At 42.0% G+C, this 20,080-nt stretch overlaps 2 protein-coding genes across 4 annotated transcripts in view; one reads left to right on the forward strand and one right to left on the reverse strand.

Annotated features, from left to right (window-relative positions):
- The window catches only part of CMSS1 (cms1 ribosomal small subunit homolog), a 232,130-nt gene that overhangs the window by 64,491 nt on the left and 147,559 nt on the right, over positions 1 to 20,080 (reverse strand). The gene's annotated exons all lie outside the window — the stretch shown is intronic.
- Positions 1 to 20,080, forward strand: part of LOC125431562 (filamin A-interacting protein 1-like) — a 125,039-nt gene that overhangs the window by 40,635 nt on the left and 64,324 nt on the right. The window lies entirely within an intron of this gene.

Here is a 20,080-nt window from a genome sequence, read left to right on the forward strand (position 1 = left end):
GGAAAGAGAAATCCCATCAAGGGAAACAGATGTATATATTTTATGCAGTATTTTCCAGGCACGTTGAAAAAAATTCTAGGAGAAAAGCAACTAAGACCAGGATTTGAATTTGGCTAGATGAAACCAGCAGGTTTCAAAAGAAGTGCTCTATCTATTCCACCTATTCCATATGACACCTCCATATGACACGGGGACTCCTCCACTGTGTCCTTTATCCATAAAGGCATGCTTGAGTTTGCCCCATTGTTTCCCCATACTTTCCTGCAATCAGAAACAAGCTCTAAAAAGGAGTGTAAAGATAGAATCAAGTTGCTTTTTAAAGCTCTGGATCAGAATGTTTCACAGCTGAAATCCTCCACAGGAAAACTAACTTATTCTGCTTTCTCATTCAGCCAAATATGGTGGGGTTTTGCAACATGTAAAGTGACCCAATGGGAATGCCAATAAAACTACCAAATTATTTTCAAGCAGATGCCAAACAGCTCTCCAAGACTAGCTGCTTTTGTTCCTACAAACTTCAACTAGCTTGGAGCTGACAATGAACAGACACAAAGTCTTTTCAACCCACTGCCAATATAAAATTAACAAGACCAACTTAAAATGGCAATAAACCTCCAGGATGTGCTAGAAGATCATTCTAACACGCATTATGTGGAGCAGAAGAATCTCCTGTTTGGGAAATAGATCTGTTCTTTATTTATGTGGCTCCATGAATGTGTATAGCACTGTGCAGCTTAGTGCAAGCCAAAAGACAGGTGTCTGTCATAAGGAGCTAACAATTAAATTTTGATACAAGGTAAGAATACACACAAACCCATTCGATGCTGAACTAATGTAGCCCTCATTTGTATAAAGAATGAGGGCCAAAGGCTACACAGAGAGATTGTGAGCTGTGGGACAAAGAGGTGAGGGAGACCAGTGAAGTCCCTGAGCTGAAGTTGCATACATTAGGGGAAGCCCGACTGGGACTAGTTCAGCTAGTGTATTACCAAGTCAAAAAATGTGCATAGACAAAAATTGTTCCCTAAGTAATGTACAGATCAGTAATCTATCCATGTTCATGTATTCATGTCAGTAATGTATTCACAAACACACATGGAGCAGCAGTGACGTAGTGGTTAAGAGCAGGTGCATTCTAATCTGGAGAAACCAGGTTTGATTCCCTGCTCTGCCGCCTGAGTTGCGGAGGCTTCTCTGGGGAATTCAGATTAGCCTGTGCACTCCCACACACGCCAGCTGGGTGACTTTGGGCTAGTCACAGCTTTTCGGAGCTCTCTCAGCCCCACACACCTCACAGGGTGTTTGTTGTGAGGGGGGGGAAGGGCAAGGAGATTGTAAGAAAGAACAGGAAAGGATGAACCAAAAATGGACACAGTGAAAAATACCAAGGCAACCTATTTACCTGTATTGTAAACTGAACAACCTCTTTTAAAAACGAACACAGGAATGCACTCAAAACTGACGAAACCTCAACAATTACATCTGTTGCATAGAAAGAGATACAAACAAATACACAGAGGCCATAAAACACAAGAGCATTAGCCTAAAGAACTATCACATGATGACAGTGAAGCAGTCTCAAATGGACCTAGGAAAGGAAAGGGGTTAAATCAGCAGGACATAATTACTTCATGAAGTACTGTTTCAGTGCACTACGAAGAGCAATGCTTTCTATAAAAGAAATATTTTGAGGATTCCAGTAGCTTCACAAACACACATGCACAAATGAAAGTCACTTTCTGTAGGTTCCAACTAAGCCCAACCATTGCACTGCTTGCAAGGCAGACTTCAGCTGCTCATTCTTATTCACCTTCAGCTAGGATTACTCCCAGCAATGAACAGCACAAATACCAAAGGGGAGCTCTCTGACAGAGTTGTTCATATTAGCTTGGATATGTGTGTGTTAAAGAGCCCTGTCTCTTGGAGGGAGCCTTCATGGACAATAAAACAGAGGAGTCAGAGGTGGGGGAAAGACAATTAAGAGGTTACATGTGATGCCAAGTACTTACATTATATATTTCTATTCTGTTAGGCCAGGCCAACCTGACTGTGGCTTCTAAAACATTTTATCTAAAGACTGTTAGTGAAAAATTCAGAATCTTCATGGAGAATCTGTTGCAGAACACAAAATGGTAGGCACAAATGTGAAATTGACAAAACTCCATGCAGCAGGCAGGAAAAAAGATCTGTTTTGGCTGGCAATGCTTGTGTCCTACCACGCCATGGGAACACAAAATGCCACAACAGATCTTTTAAAAACATCCTAAAGACATTTTATTTCTGCTGTGCGGAATCCACCTCTGTTTAAGATAGGGGTGTCCAACTCTGGCGCCTGGATTTTCATGGACAGGAGCTGATAGGAATCATAGTCCATGAACATCTGGAGGACCAGAGTTGGACACCCCTGCTTTAAGAGATAATGGGGCACTATGGAAGCAGGGTTTTTTAATTGGGCAGCACAAATAACAGGCATTTAAACAATTGTTTAAGTGCACATTAAAATATCAAATATACAGTTTAATGAGCAATAATTTTTTAAAATACCAAACCTAATTATAGCATCTGAAGATTAGGCTGAACCACAAAATCTGGTCAGACTCATGTTAGAGGTCTAATTTAAACCGCGTGGCTTCAGCATAATCTCTGGAGCCCTTTAATTTTCTGGCCTTTTTTTTTTTAAGGGAAGGTTTGGAATGTTTTACCCTTTGTCAACATTTTTGTTATACCCTCTAAATGCAGCCCTGTAAAGTTAGGTTTCACATTAGATCTGTGCTATTTTGAGAGCGATCACGAAGAGGTCTACTCAGAAACTTCCTGATTCTGATTAGGATTGCACTGCAAATCTTTTTTTTTTATTGGGTTTTTATTCGATTATTCCTCTTGTTTCAAATGCAGCATCTTAAAAATAGTCTATTGCAGCACAGTAGTCAATGGGCCAGGGCTCAGTTTGTTATGCCTCCCTGCTAAGATGGCTGCAAACATCACTTGCTGTCTAGATAATCTGACAACACGGAGGGAGAGTCAGTGATCCTTGTGCATGTTGGCACCTATGATTCTGGGAAATGTAGCTGTACAGTCCGGAGGGGAAAAAAATGTTACTAAGCAGAAAGCTAACGTCCAGGGCCACAGAGGTAGCATTCTCATAGTTGCTACTTGCCCAAGAACAGGCCCAACTAGGCAGGTGACTAGGAATCTCAATGTGGAGGTGAGGAAGTGGTGACAATAGGAAGGATTTAGATTTGGTAGGTAGCAGATGATGGGTTTCATATGATCCAAAAGAAGCCCAGAATGCATGCTGGCTGTCTGTCTGTCTGTCTGTCTCACTCACTCACAAAGCAACTGCCTTCCTGAGATTCAAGGTAGATAACTCAATATGATCAATAGGCTGGGGCATCCAATAAACAATGCAATAGGATTTGAACGGAAGAAATTTGAAAACAAACAGAAATCTGATACAGAGCTGAAACAAAGCATAAGCATTTAAACATGACACATTAAACAATGAAGAAATTTCCCAGTAGCAGCATACTTTTACAGCAACAGACAGTACATGGTAGCAAAGTCTACACTCCCTATCCCTTTACCGAAGCATTTTTCTGAACCATGTAATTACACTGCAGCTCTATTAACTTTGTAAAAAGAAGCCCTCCTGAATAATTCAGCTTTACATACCGGTAGTTTCCAGAAAGCCAGGAGAGTTGGAGTCTTTCTAACCTCATTAGGTATGACATTTCATAAGATGGAGCCACAACAAAGAACACATATGTGTAGGCAGGTGTTGATTTTGCAGCGTAGCACCTGTAGAAGGCCCTGTTCAGATGAGCAAAACTGCCATGGTGGAGTATAGGGACAGAGGCAGTCCAGCAGATATGAGGGACCAGGCCCTTTGTCTTTGTATGTAATAGCCAATAACTTGAAATAAACCTCAAAAGATGGCAAGACAACTTTAAATGAATGCCTGGGGAAAAGCTGATTGGAGATTGAGAGCTTCCATTTTGGACTGACTCATTCCAAAGGGATGACAGAGTTAATGCTCAGGGTAATTTTGATGGGAGTGGCAGAGAATTTGAGAGAGGGAGCAGAGTGACAAACGGCCATGTGAATAGACCTTAGGGCTGAAAGAGAGAAACATGGTATAGAGTTCTATGTGTCAATGTTAGAAGCATCCAAGCTAAGGTTGGGGAAACCAAAGTGTGTAGTGCTGAATGACAAATACAATGGATGTTTAGAAACCTAGTGAACTGGGGAAAATCAATGGAATACTGTGCTCCCTGAAAGAAAGAAAGAAAGAAAGAAAGAAAGAAAGAAAGAAAGAAAGAAAGAAAGAAAGAAAGAAAGAAAGAAAGAAAGGAAGGAAGGAAGGAAGGAAGGAAGGAAGGAAGGAAGGAAGGAAGGAAGGAAGGAAGGAAGGAAGGAAGGAAGGAAGGAAGGAAGGTTGGCTGGAGGGAGGGAGGGAGGGAGGGAGGGAGGGAGGGAGGGGGAGAGAGAGTGGACAGGACAGGGAGTGATACAGTGCTGTTCTGTATATCAAACATAGCATAACTAAGCTAGATCTGAATTCACTAGCACCATAGAGACCAATAAAATTTCCAGAGTATGTGCTTTCAAGAATCAGTTTTCCCTTTGCTTGAATCCCCAAAATCTTATTCGTCTCTAAGGTGCTACTAGACTTGAATCTAGCTGTTCTACTGCAGATCAGCACAGCTACCCTCTGAAACTACATGAATTGATGGCACAGTTAAGTAATGCAGCAAATTTAAGGGAAGTAAACAGCCCACAGAATTACTGTGGGTAGAGACACTGACAGTAAGGGCTACTTAAAAGTTGGAGAATACTATTGATCAAACTTATGAGACTGACCTTGAAATGGTAAAGGAAAAAATGGGAAGTGACTAAAATGGAAAATGTTGTGATATTGGGTGACTTCAAGTACTATCACACTGAATGGGGAAATGTGAGTATGAGTCAGGATGTAGAAATGAGGTTCCTAGACATCATAAATGATTAAGCATGGGAACACCAGCTCATGAAGCCAACCAGAGGAGTGCTGATCCTGGACTTAGCTCTAAGCAAGGCTCATGGCCAGCTGTGAGAGGTAGATGTTGTTGAACAGTAATCACAATGCTATTAACTCATGTTCATAGAGACTTGCCTTCAAAGATTAAAACAGTCACAGTTGATTTCAAAAAATTAGATAACTACTAAGTCAAGGAAGATAACTACTAAGTCAAGGAACAGGGATAGGTATATTAAATCTAATAATAAATAAATAAATAAATAAATAAATAAATAAATAAATAAATAAATAAATAAAAAGAGAGATTCCTTTGAAAAGTGAGTTTACCTCAACAAGATAAACACAAGTGTCTGATTTCTCCAGCACTGAGCCAGAGGTTGGAGTTGTAGTGACCTGCAAGGTCTCTTCTTAGCTGGCACAGCCTTAGGATGGTCACAATCAGGCTAAGAGGAGAAGGGGTCACTTTCACCAAATTCCATTGCTCATAGAACTGCTTGGGTCCTCTCCCTTTTGTAATCTGGACAGTGGTCACGGCCCTTGGCAAGGTCTCCTGGACCCTGCCTTTTAAGGAGTTCCCCTGGGGAGGGAAAGCAGCAATCCCCAGCTTTTCTTTCTTCCTCCAAAGAAGATCCCACTGCCAAGTAAGGTGCTTTCCCCAGGTTTAAGTAACACCCTACCTTACCCCCCTGGTTTACTAAAGAAACTTGCTTTCAGCCTGATCAGAGTTAGTGAGGCTGGGACTGCCTGTTCCCTTTTCAATCCCAACAGGTGCTCTTCCCTGGATCTATCTAAGCTCTGATTGTATTGGGCTGAGTCCCACCCTGCCTCCTTTGTTGTCACTATGCTTCTAGGATCCTTTGGCCCTGGCTGAAAACTTGGCTTATTGGTGGGCTGCTCCCTTGGCTGGGCAGCTTGAGGTGAACTTGCCTGCTGCGCTGTGCTGTGTTGTTGTCATTTTCCCTTCCAGCAGCTTCTCTACTGCCGTCTTCTGTGGCCACTTGGTGTCCACAGCAGGCTTTGGTTTCTCCAGATACATTGTAGGGTTCTTCTTGCTGTGGCTGGCTCCAAAATGTCTCTGACCAAGTGTGGGACTAGATAAACTACTGGTCTAATACAGCAGGCATTTCTTATGCCACAGTAAATATGTTAGTCTTTAAAATGCCAATTTTTTTTTGCTACAATGGATGAAAAAAAGCTAGCACTGTGGAACTAGTTCCAAATGCAAACAATAAAGACAGATGGAATTTTTTTTGAGAGCAAGAGTTGAAAGAAACAGGATTTATTCCTTTGATATATTTTCAGGAATTGCCCCTACCAGCTTTAATTAACAAGGACCAGGTTTACACAGGAATATCGAATCACCTTCACTTGAGGGTAAATTGGTGACTGCTTGAAAGAAACCTTGGGATTGGTAGTAAAAGGGGAGGTTGGTAGCAGTTGATGAAAACAGAACAAAAAGAGAGAGCAAAGGCTGTCCTTACATTTGGGCAGGAAGAGGACAGTATCTGATATAATTGAAAATGCTGTAAATAAAACAAAGCAAGGTGGGATATGGATGATGAGATGAATAGAAAGAAAAAAGCATAATGAAAAGCAATTCATTTGGAATAGAAATGTGATTTTTTTGTTTTATTTTACGATTTAAAAGTAACTTATAACCAATTTTGTAAACACTTCTTGAAACTTTGGAAGAGACCGGGTTGTGCATCTGAAAACTGTCTAAAAGAATCCACTACAGCAATAAAAATCTGTCCAGGCAAAATCTGATCCAGCCCGTTGTATCAGACTATTGTAATACTTGGTGCAAGGCCTCCATTAGTTTCACTGACACCATAGTTTAGTTGCTTGTCATCAACTTTACATTTTAAATCCATTGCAACTTTTGAAAATGTACAAATAGCAACTTGTAACTGTAGCTTTGTTTCAGGAGAATATGCCATCAACTTCAGATTTTGGCTAAATTATTTTCTACGCTTTTCTTAGGATAGCACCCATTTCTGTAAACATAGTTTTTCTAGTAGTGCTACACATAGGGGTATGCCCATTTTTTAAAACAAGGTTCAAAGTTGCACTCCTTCCTATGAGACAGGGTCAATCTAACTTGGTTTTAGTAAATTACAAGTGGATAGCCATATTGGTTTACACTAGAAAAGTAGGATCTCACAGTAGAAGAATCCAACAGCATCACTCAAGCCCAATAGCATCTTAAAGACCAACAAGATTCCCAGGGTATAAGCTTTCAAGAATCAAAGCTCCCTCGTCAGACACAATGGAGATCTCAGTCTTGTTTATCATAGTCAGAAGGCGGAGGGGTGTTGAAAATAATGCTTGTAAAAGATACAAAGGAACAAGGCATATTATAATCAACTTGATTAGAGCAGCGGGGAAACGCTTGGGAGCAGAAAATTAGCGTCTGTAGTAAGATAAGAATCATATGTTCCTGTTCAGCCCAAGAGAGTTCATTGTTTTAAACTTTTGAATTACCTCAAGTTCAGAAATCTCCTGTTGTAAATTTCCCTTGAAGTTGTTTTGTTTGAGGACTGCCACTGTTAGGTTAGCCATGGAATGATCTGGAAGATTAAAATGTTCTCTTACTGTTTTTTGAGCGTTGTGGTTTTTTAATGTTGGATTTATGTCTGTTTATCCTTCTGTGTAGGGACTGGTTTGTCCAATGTAGAGATGTGATATTTGATGGCATATATAACAGTGGAAGATGAACAAGTGAATGAACCCAAGATGGCTGGTGTTGATATGTCTAGTTATTATGTTATCAGAGTGAATACCAGGGCACAGTTGGCATCTTGGTTTATTGCAGGCACTGGTCCGAGTCTGTGTCCATGTTTGGAAGTGTATTGCTGTGAGCGAGAAGTTGTTTAAATTTAGAAGGCTTTCTGTGGGCAAGAAAAGGTTTATCTTCCAATCCTTGCAAGAGAAGGATATCATGGTCCAGCATATGTGACAGGTTGTTAATGATGCACTGAACTGGTTTGAGCTGACAGCTGCATGTGACCACTAGTGGTGTTCTATTGTCATTGTGTTTGAGCCTATCTTGGAGCAGGTTATCCCTTGGTATCATTTTGGCTTTGTTGATTTGTTTCCTGTTTCAGACCAGGTGCTCGGGAGCAGCAGCAGCAGAAGGCCATTGCTTTCACATCCTGCATGTGAGCTCCCAAAGGCATCTGGTGGGCCACTGCGAGTAGCAGAGTGCTGGATTAGATGGACTCTGGTCTGATCCAACAGACTCAGTTGACACTGTAATTCTAAAAAAATGTTAGTGGTAGATCCTGCAGGTAAAAAATCTCTGTCTGCAACATTGGAACAGATGTGGTTGAGGCATAGAGATTGGCTGTAGACAATTGGTTTGATTAGGATGGTGTCTGGAGGCATGTAAATATTTTTGTCCATCAGTAGGTTTTCAGTATAAGATGATTTTTATGCTTCCATTATGTATTTGTATTGTGGTGTCTAGAAAGAAGCAGAGTTTAGATTTATACCCCACTTTTCTCAACCATAAGGAGGTTCAAAGTGGCTTACAAACTCCTTCCCTTCCTCTCTCCACAACAGACATCTTTTGAGGTAGGTGGAGCGAAGAGAGTTCTGAGAACTGTGAGTAGCTTAAGGTCACCAAGCAGGCTTCATCTGCAGGACCGGAATCAAACCTGGTTCTCCAGATCAGAGTCCGCTGCTCTTAACTATTATACCAAGTGTATTTCTTGAGTGGATTGATTCATGGTCAGATTGAAGAGGGGGTGGGGAGAGATACCAAAGGCCTGGTGAAATTTCCCCAGTGCTTCTTTCCCATGTGTCCAAATGATGAAAATGTCCTCAATAAACTCAAATAGAAGAGGGATGTTAATAGATGGGAGCTGAAGAGGTGTTGCTCTAGGTTAGCTATGAAAATGTTGGTATATTGTCGTGGCATAAGAGTGTTTGTTAATCTGATCATAGTAAGCATCCCTAAAAAGGGGAACAGGGAGCTAGAAGGAGTCACAGAGGAAGAAATAAAAAAGAGGCCAAAGCAGCCTTCATTCTGACAATGAACATAGCAACTTCTTTAACAGGATAACCATGTTACTATCCAGAAGAATCAAAGTCGATGTGGCATTAAGAAGTAGATGACTCAGGTCTTTTAGCTCTTCATTGACATGAAAACTATAACACTGGCCAAAATAAAAGGTAATACTGCTGAAAGATAAATCAACAGGAAGGAAATGCATCTGTGTAAAAAGGCCACAGAGCGACAGTGTTTTTCGGGAAACAATCTATTTTAAACCCTAGGATTCCAAGCTAACCTTGATGACTGATCAAGAATGTCTTTCCCCTAAACCATGCCTTTCAAAATAGTACATTTCCCACATCAAACATTTTTGTTTCCCTTTGTATTCATCTAAAAAATAAAAACAACTCAAGGGGAAAAGTTTCATGTGGTAGGAATCTTGACAGGAAAAAGGAGGGGGGCTGTAAAAAATGCAACAGAAACATTGCTTATTGTTTCACTCTATTGGAATGCTTTCTGAAACCCAGTACATTCTCCAAAAACAATGGTAATATAGCATTTGACACTTCACCATCCCTTCTTTTAGAGTAATAGCTGCAGCCCATGTTTTGGAAGCCATAAAAGAGATGCTCATTAAAGTATGGATACTTTCTGTCTGCATCCTGAATTGTGTATTGTTTTTACAAGGCAATGATTTCATTCGTGAGTGGATAAGACTTAAAAGACTCCTCAAGCACTGCTCCAAAGGAAGTAGATCACTACCAAGAAAAACAAAAGCAGCAATAAAATTGTTGTAGCAATAATTATAGTTACACTATGTTCTGAAATGTCTAGAGACACTAGTTATTCATTTTAACTGAAACACTGCAACAGTTAGATGGTGTTTAAAACAACTTGCCAAATCAAAGGTCTGGAAGGTACCACCAAGGGGCATACATGGTTCTTTCTCATTCCTGTTAATCCTCTCAATAACCTAGCAAGATAGTTTAGGGTTAAGAGAAAAAGAACAGGCCAAAGTTTTTCCAGTGACCTGATTGGGGAGTTCAACATGGATCTCCTCAATTGTAGGCTGACGAACTAATCACTAAACCACTCCACATTCTCATAAGAGCAGCTGCCTAGACATCCCTTGACTCATTTGCTGTACAGGCTTCATTCCATTACCTGACCTCTAGCTATCCCTTCTGTCCAATGCTCAGAAGCCCAGCCTGCTCAGTTGCAAAAGCAGATTTTATAATAAGTATTGCTCTTTCCTATTGTATCAGTTTTTGCCACTGGTTTTCTCTCCTTGATCATGCCAAGAGGTTGAACACTGATAGCATTTGACTCACTGAAGTTCCTGTCTAGGCTTACTAGCCCGTACCAATCATACAATGATCTGAATTCAAATGTGACCCTGCTTTGACTTCCTACACCAGGAAAAATTGCCTGCAGTTTGATCAGATTAGTGCCTTTGGGATTAGTCCTGGCCAGATTAGTTTCTGAGCTGGGAAGGAGGACTATGAAGCAGAGGCGTTCCTAGGCAAACTGGCGCCCAGGGACAAAACCTGAGTTTGGCACCCCCCCACCCCATATGGGCGGCCACCCTTCCACACTACACCCAAACAATGATTTTTTTTTTGCACCAGCTCACAAAACAACCCCCCCCCCAGCAAAACATACATGGCTCTCTCTCACCAACTCTCTTTCCTAATTTTATCCTCACACCAACCCTATGAGGTAGGTTGTTAATCTGAGAAACAGCTTCAAGCCAGTGCAAGCGGGTATTAAACCTCTTGAGGCCACCTCACCCGCCACCAGCAGGCACCCCCAGCATTTTACCTCCAAATACATAGTTTCAATATATTTTGATGTTGAATATGACATTTGTCATGTTTTTGGTTGAAAACATTGGCTCTAACTCGATAAAGGCAGGTTTACTTAAGACGGGGACATGGCTCAGTGATAAGAGTATCAGCTTTGCATGCAGAAGATTCCAGGTTCAATCCTTGGCATTAAAGGGAACAGGCAGCGAGTGAGTTACTGGGGCTCCGAAGCAGTTCGCACATACATATTTCTGACTAAAAAAGAGCAGCAATGGCATAGGAGGTTAAGAGCTCGTGTATCTAATCTGGAGGAACAGGGTTTGATTCCCAGCTCTGCCGCCTGAGCTGTGGAGGCTTATCTGGGGAATTCAGATTAGCCTGTACACTCCCACACATGCCAGCTGGGTGACCTTGGGCTAGTCACAGCTTCTCGGAGCTCTCTCAGCCCCGCCTACCTCACAGGGTGTTTGTTGTGAGGGGGGAAGGGCAAGGAGATTGTAAGCCCCTTTGAGTCTCCTGCAGGAGAGAAAGGGGGGATATAAATCCAAACTCTTCTTCTTCTAAAACTGCACAGCTTAGAGAGTGGCAGGAAGGTGAGGAGGTACAACCCATGAAGAAAAGAGACTGCACAATTCTGGTTATATAGTTGCTCCCTTTTACCAGTTCCCCTGACAACTGTGCGAGCTATAATGCCCCAGCATGCAAATAATCCTTCCCCTCCCACTTTCTCCCACTGTAGCTGGGGATGGGAGAGTAACCCGTAAAAAAGAGCCCATGCAATGTGCAAGAAGTAAAACAATCAAATGGAAGGCTTGCAATTTAGTAGTGGTAGTTGTAATGATGTGTGTGTATGGGAGTGAGGTGAAAATAGAAAATTGCGTTAAAACCTCAAAAGGGTAGGGACTGCGAGGAGGACTGAATCAAGGGCGGTACATAATTGGAAGAGGGGATATCTGAGTATGTAAGGTGATTAGCAATGGGAAAGGGGGACGCATGTTCTGGTGAAGAAGCCCAAGGAAAGGGAGGGGGAGCGCAAAGGTGATTGTGCAAAGTGCATATTGTTGCTCCCCCACCTCCTTCTAAAATCTGTGGACCCCGCCGTTCCCCCTCCCTCTTCTTTCCTCCCCCCCTCTTTTCTTAGGGGACTACGAGTAGGACGCCATCGGTGAGCCACGATAGATGCTGCATTTTAATGGGGGTCGATTTTAACATATAGAGCCATATTTAATAACTATTTAAAAATTTGATTTTATTTGTGCTCTATCTATTTGTTTGTTCGCCGCCCTGAGCCCTTCGGGGGAGGGCGGTTTATAAATATAATAATAATAATAATAATAATAATAATAATAATAATAATAATAATAATAATAATAATAATAATAATAACAACAACAACAACAACAACAACAACAATAATAACAATAATAATAACAATAATAATAACAATAATAATAACAATAATAATAATATTGAAGAGTGTGCCTTGCTACAATCAGACCGTAACAGCCATTCTTCTGCGATCCTAAATGGCTTTACTCGGAAGTAAGTACCGCAGATTTCCATTCCTTGAGCCTCAGTAAAGCGTGCACAGCGCTGCAGGAATAGCCTCTGCCGCCCAGCACTCCACGCTGGAAGGAGGCTTCCTTCCATTCACAAAAAAAGAAGAAAAGAGCCCTTCTACTGTTTTTTGAATGGAAGGAAATCCACCTGCAAAATCACCTCTTTCCCCGCAGCTAATGCAGGGGACTTGGGAAATGCAAAGCCTCCGTGCACCAGCTGAGGGGAAAGAGGTAGATTTGCGGGTGGATTTAATTTTTACAAGCCTCCTGAGGCAGCTGGGGGGGGGGATTGGCAATCTCCCCCCCCCCAGCTGCCCCAGGAGACTTGTAAAAGTTTTAAAACATCGCACAAAACTACCTCTTTCCTCTCAGCCAGTCCATGGGGGACTTTGCATTTCCCAAGCCCTGTGCACCAGCTGAGGGGAAAGAGGCTCTTGGGGCTGGGGAAATGCATGGGAGGAGCACCCGATACAGGCTGGGCTGGCACGAATGGAGGGGAGTGGGCAGCACCTCTCTTCCGCAGGGAAGGGACTCCCCTCAAAGGGGAGGGAAACAGGCTGCCCTTCAACCTCACACCCCACCTGGAGGGGCCCATTGGCCAACATCGGGAGATGGAGACCCAAGAGAAAATGCCCTCCCGAGTGCCCCACCCTATCGCCAGGCTGGCCTTCGCTTACCTGGGTCTGCAGGCGCCGGCTCGACTTCCCTTCCCTTCTGTGCTGCTGGCCAGTCAGCCAGGGAGAAGGCTTGTGACCACACACAGGAGAAGGCAAGGCTCAGCACGCTGGGTTGGAGGGACGCGGAGCTCCCCATCCTCCTGCTCTGGTGGCTTGCTGGGACTGGGAGGCGGAGCACACTCAATGCACAGTGGGACTGGGCCAGTGGGCTACCGTACAGAGTAGGCAGGGCTGAGGCAGCCTGAACCGGCTGCTCTGTAAAGCTTGCCAGTGCTGCTTGCTTGAACTGATGCAGTCTATGGGGGACATTTTGGCGCCTCCCATGTGACTGAAATTGTTGCGCCCGGGGACAAGGGATACCCCTTGTCCCTAGGCAAATTCACCACTGCTATGAAGGCAGGACCAGGATCAACACATCAACTGTTATTGTCATTCTACTGCAGTGGTTCTCAACCTTCCTAATGCCGCGACTCTTTAATACAGTTCCTCATGTTGTGGTGACCCCCAACCCTAACATTTATCCATTTTACAGATAGCGAACACTGATGCAGAAAGTCTTAGGTGACCCCTGTAAAAGGGTCGTTCGACCCCCAAAGGGGTCCCGACCCCACAGGTTGATAACCACTATCCTACTGCATGTATTTAGATTTTCCACTTTCCATTTACATCTCTTGCTTGGGGGGGGGGGCTCAGTTTATGGATCAACTGTCGTAACCCTGTAGGAATTGTTGGTGTGTGTTCTTTTATGCTAAAAAAAGCAAACAAGAGACATGATGATAATATACAAATATTTAAATATTTGTTTACATTTTATTCTCCCACTAAGAAAGTATGGATTACAGATGTAACAATTCTAAAAATGCGTCTCTGGGCCTACTATGCTTACTGAAAACAAATGTTCTTTTAGAATGAAGCTGAAATCTTTGATTTAAAATGGATTTTGCACCATGAGGTGAGGTTAATCATTCTGCTTACAAATAAATTGTTTCACAATAAATGAAAAGTACCAAAGTGCTTCAAGTGCTTTTTGGGTGGAATTAAATTGCTAAAATTATACTGACTTCATTGAAACAGAATATTACAACATGTGGGAAACTGTCGTGACTGCCATAGCAACTGCTCATAATAAATAATATCAGAAAAAAGGCCATCCACTGCAAACAAAAAGATGATTCAGTATGTACATATGTCTTAGAAGTAAGGCACATTTATGCTTACATACTGTTGTATAAAGAAATAAACATTTATCCCAAAATCATTTTGATTTGAGTTAAAGTTCCATTTTTAATTTTTTTCAATATTAAACTGTTACAATCTGAGCAATAACAAAAGCTAAGGGGTATTTGTTCAAATAAGTCTATGGTTGAAGAGACTATAAACCCGTGGTGGCGAACCTTTGGCACTCCAGATGTTATGGACTACAATTCCCATCAGCCCCTGCCAGCATTAGACCAATTGGCCATGCTGGCAGGGGCTGATGGGAATTGTAGTCCATAACATCTGGAGTGTCAAAGGTTCGCCACCACTGCTATAAACCCTCACTTTCACAATGTCCACATTTTCATGGGAGGCTCCATCTAACAAAATGTTAGTGTAATACTTCATATATCACCATTATGAACCAGTGCTTTTCATAAACATAAAATCAGCCAATTTAGTTGTTGCCAGATTCTCTCCCCCATCTTGTAACAAGACCTTTTTGGATCAGATTGGCTTGTCTTAGACTCAGTCCAAGAACACAGTCAATTCATACGCATAATGGTAGCATACTCCAGATTTCTTTCTCAGCCAAAATACTTAGAATGGTTACATAACCAACCTGTTGTAGACTGACCATACATGTTCAGTTCAGCTGCATTTATAGTTGAAGAAAACTAGTTGAACAGGTCTTTTTCAACAAGATCCTGGGAAAGATTTTGCCTCGCTATTTCACCTTTAAAATATTATTTATTGCTTTTTTAAAGATTCCCTTCCCCTTCAGAAAAACAGGAAGGAACTATGTGGCTGTTTAACATGGACTGCTCTCCCGGGAATAATAAATTTGAAGACAATTACTTGTTTAAGCCAAAGTAAGCTCAACTTTAACAGAACTGAATCAATAATTAATTTAGGTTTCTGAGCAGATAAGGCATCTAATTTTACTCCTATTATCAAAAACTAATGTTGTATTTTACTTCACAGCTATGGCAGATGCCAAACTATAATTGTACATATTCATTTTTTTTTAAAAAATACCTGAAAAGTTACCCTAAAGTTTAATTCCAGGAAATTTTCTAATTCCTGAGGAAAATGTAGCTGTGCGGGTTTCAAACGCACTAGTATTCTGTGTATTCTGACTTTTATACTTAACATTCTAATAGGGTTGAAAACCTCCAAGCCTGCAATCTCCCAGAATTACAACTGAACTCTTGAACAGAGAGATCAGTTCTCCTGAAGAAAATGACAAGCTTCAGACAGTGGACTCACATCCCCTCCAAACCCCTCTCCAGCCTCCACCTCCACATTTCCAGGAATTTTCCAACCCTATTTTCTAGATAATAATTTTTTAACCATCTCTGCCACCACATTTCTACTGCCTTTTAAAGGTGACTACAAGTTTTTCAGAAGTACAGTATACAAGCTTCTAAGTGAAGTATCTGGCCCCAAAGTGCCTTTGGGTATGTATGTTATGGAATAACTTTGCAATTTGGTTATAGTCCAACTTCTATTAGCTATGAATCTAGTTTCATGTGGTTTGGGCTTCGTTATATAACTTTCCTCAAAATATATAAAAATACACAAACTGTTCAATATTACACTATTTTGCTCTTCTAAAAGTGGTGTTTTCCGCATGCCACAATGACCTCGAGGTAGAACCAAGATCATGTATAGTGGGTTGCTGTTTCTCCCTTTGCATGGCTGTTGGTTTCCTTGAAGGAATCAAGCTGAAGTACTCCAGTTAATTCTGCACGAGCCCCCGGTTTCTTTGTATTTACAAAGCAAGTGGACGAGGTGGGGGGTTCCCTGCTGGGTGCTCCCTTCGCTGCTGCTGCCATTTGGCCATCCATCTCAGCTTTTTTTTTTGCTTGGCTTCCCCCTGCCACCACCACTCATCTGAGCGTGGGAAGGAGAGGAGGAAGGCACTATCCTGCCCCTCCATCGGGACGATGGCCAGCTCACTGTTCACTGAACGGGGGCAGCAGCAGAGAAGGGAGCAGTGGCGGCGAGACCTTGGACAGGTGCAGGGGCAGGGAGAGCGAGGAAGAAAAAATAAACTGGTCCTTCTTTACATGGCAGTGGGATCAGCGTGGGATATTTCAAAATAACCACCAATTTAGCAATTTTTGAAAATGATGGATAAGGGGAGCTTGCAGGGCGGGCCCGATTTGGGACCAGAAGCCGTGTGAAAATCATGCGCAGACTGGGATATTTCACCTCCCCATCTCAGTATTTTTATTTATTCCTTTTTTTAAAAAATTCCCAAGGATGCATAAAAATGACTGAATGGAAAACCCTCTATCCAGGGAAAACAGACTGGCACATGATGACCTTCCCTTTGGTTAAGAATTCGTTTAAATGTCTTAGGGATGACCTCTTCGCTCAAAAGAAGGCTTAACTGCCTCAGTACCACTCTATCTAAATTAAACTTTAAATAATTCTTTAAATATTGAACTTGGTGCAACAAACAATAAGAGGAGAGGTCTATCAACAGGTCTGTTATCAATAGTACCATTAGGTTCAGAGTTGTTATGCGTCTAAAGAAATGTCTCTAAATATCTACCTGCCTTTAGGATTGGGATTGGGAGGCACCATTTTGTGGTTTTGGTCCTTCCTGGAAGTTAGGTTTCAGAAAATGATGGTGGCAGTGGTGGTGAACAGCTGCTAGGTGATCGTCCCCCATACTTTTAAAACATATACATAAAACTGTATTGCCCTGTTAGGCTCCTTCGATCATCGGAGGTGGACGTGCTGGTGATCCCTGGCCCCAAAGCGATCTGGCTGGCCTTTACAGCCCTGGCCCCTACTTGGTGGAACAGGCTCCCAGGTGAGATCAGGGCCCTGCGGGACATACAGAGTTTCTGCAGGGCCTGCAAAATGGACCTGTTCCGCCAGGCATTTGGCCAGCTGGGGCAACATCGAAAATTCGCTATACAACAACATCTGGCCTCCCGTGGGCGCAAGAAAGGGAGAGGGCAGCTTTAACTGTTTGCCTGGCCACCTGTTCAGCATCTAAGTGTGCTGTCTGCACATGAACAGACAATGCTTTTTTCAAAAAAGAGGAGAATTTAGCTCCCTATTTAAAAAAAAATTACAGATTTTTCTGCAGACCTAGGAGTTCCTCAGGGCTGCAGAACCATTTATTGGGGGTCACTGTGTCCCCCATCTGCAGATTTAGGTATCTGCAAACAGGGGGCACACATGGGATTAGATATATAGATGTTGATGTTGATATGGCCTCTAGGGCTGACTGTAAATTCCATCTCAGCAGAAAAATTGGTGCATCCATCATCGTAAGAATTCCCAAGCCAAATAATGTTGCTGTGACTAAACTATTCCTTTTTAGGACAAGTATGTAGAAGTTGAGAATTTACTTCTATGCACTGAACACAACGTGCTTTTTTTCTAGTCTATATGCAAAGCTGGAAGGAGAATTTATAATCAATGCAGTCACCCTGTTTTACCCTTATTCATCCTACAGAGAGAGTCTGTATCCCCAGAATTATCCAACTAATTTTTGTCTTCCAGCACTGCAACTGTTGATAGAGTCATCTTTCCTATAAATTCATTGTTTAAATGATTTTGGCATTGTTCCTTCAGATGCCTGTCTAGCTACGCAATGGAAATTTTGACCTCACACTCTGGTTTCTTTAACATCACTGACACCAAGATTATGAGTTTGGCTGCAGGGGGAGGCGGGAGAACTTTGCCAGTTGACAAAGATATGAAATGAAGTAATATGAAGCTTGAAATGGAACATAGCTGATCTAAATAATCCGAGAAGTAAATATTTAGCTCCGATGACATTAGGTTACACTCATACTAACAACTAGTTTGTTACAACTAGGAATGTGTCTGTTATCCAAAACTTTATCATTTGGCCATAAAATGTTATTCCTAAATTAAACTTGGCATACAAAATTATAGCCTGGAAGCAATTTCATCATATGAACAAATTATAGTCTATAAACCTGGAATAACTCATGAACAGAAAGAAAAATTAGTTGCATCCAATCAGTAATTTTTGTTCACATTTTAACTACCAACAACTGTGATAGTATACCCTTAGCACTGGACCCACACCTAGGATGAAGGACGTAACTATTTTAATCAGTCGCAGCAGCAACATTTAACAATCTTTCCTTATTAAGACCTTTTCCTTTCTACCAATCAGCAAAAGACAAAGGGGACATTACCTGGTGAGCATATTCATGATTCTTTCTGCTCCCAGATGCTTTTAAAAGTCTTTTTTGAGCATGTCACCTAATTATTTTAGTGTGCCACATACTTTAAACAATAAGCTCAGACGTCTTTACTAGTGTTAGGGGTTAGCATCCTTGGTCAACCACCAAAGCTGACCCAAGAGAGCCAGCTATTGACCTATGTCATCAGTAGGGAAAACAGCCACCATCACCACCCCTAGGTGGTAAAAACACAGCCCTGCTATAAGGAATACATTTCCTCCAGGGTTGTTCCTCCATGACATGTTGTCCTTCCCCATCTAACATAGAGAGGAACAGTGCAGACTAATCAGCCCCTTTTCATATGCTCTCTGACCTCTCCCTAAGGGTAGCCTCAATCCTCACTACTGGCCAGATTTCTGGTGCCAGAGTCAGAAGTGGCAACTGAGGTTGCTCCTGTCTGCCATGATGGTTTTACTGGCCAATCTCCTGGTGGGGGAGTGAAAACTGGGCAACTGAGTTAAGGAAAAACAACTAGAACCGACACCTCTCCTTCCATGTAATGGATACAAAAGAGGAAATTCTAGACTAGTGTGAAGAGGGCCCCAAAACATAGAGCCAATCCTTCATGCAAGAACACTCTCCCTTTTACTGATGTTGAAAGAAACGATGAAAAGATTTGAAACTGGAAACTCCAGAAGGCTTGAAATAAATACCAGATCTGGATCAAGGAAGATACTTCATTTGCTTGCTCCTGTTCTAAGAACATAGCCTCATGGCTAAGAGACTGTGAAATGTAAGGTCGTCTGAATAATAAACCTTGACACAAATTACCATCGTTATTATCCTCCTCCTCTTAAGCCCATTTCACACCCACCAGAATAGCAGTTGCTTCTTTATGGTATAATTCATCATATCACCTCTTCCATCAATATCTTAGTTCGTCAAAGTATTTCAATAACCTTTTTTTTGTTTGCTGTCAAGTCATAGCTGATTTATGCTGGCCCCATAGAGTTTTCAAGAAAAGAGACATTCAGAGGTGGTTTGCCATTGCCTGCCTCTGTATCATGACCCTGGTATTCCTTAGATATCCCATTCCAATACCAGCCAGGGCCAATCCTGATTAGCTTCTGATGAGATCAGACTAGCGTGAGGGAAGTTGAGACTGTCCAAATCAGGGCCTATACGATCTATAAATCTACCCTCATAGAAAGGAGAAACCACATCATCTGTGTCTTGACCAGATAATGATCTGTCTATGACAAAGTACTAATTTCTATGCCTTTAACCATCACAGTCATGCCAAGCATGTGCCTGTTCATATGTATAGAGGCAGTAGAACCAGAGTAGCTCTGCCATTGCCTGTAAGGCTGATGACTGCAACAGCTCCACAACTCATCAATGGACACCCTGCTACCACTCTGAAATAGTAAAGGGGGGGCTGCAGCTACATAAGCCTGCTTGATCTACAAAGAGGAAACCTTTATTTTCATCTGATTTCAGCTGGGGAACAGGAAGCACAGGAGTAACAGACAAAGCAAGAGTCATCAGTACTCAGATTATTTGCAGCACACATCATTTGACAGCTGAAGGTTGCACACATGTACTAAGCATAGCATTGTTGGGAGAGAATAAAGCTTAAGAGTG

The sequence above is a fragment of the Sphaerodactylus townsendi genome, linkage group LG04 (assembly GCF_021028975.2).
Source record: "Sphaerodactylus townsendi isolate TG3544 linkage group LG04, MPM_Stown_v2.3, whole genome shotgun sequence".
Taxonomy (NCBI): domain Eukaryota; kingdom Metazoa; phylum Chordata; class Lepidosauria; order Squamata; family Sphaerodactylidae; genus Sphaerodactylus; species Sphaerodactylus townsendi.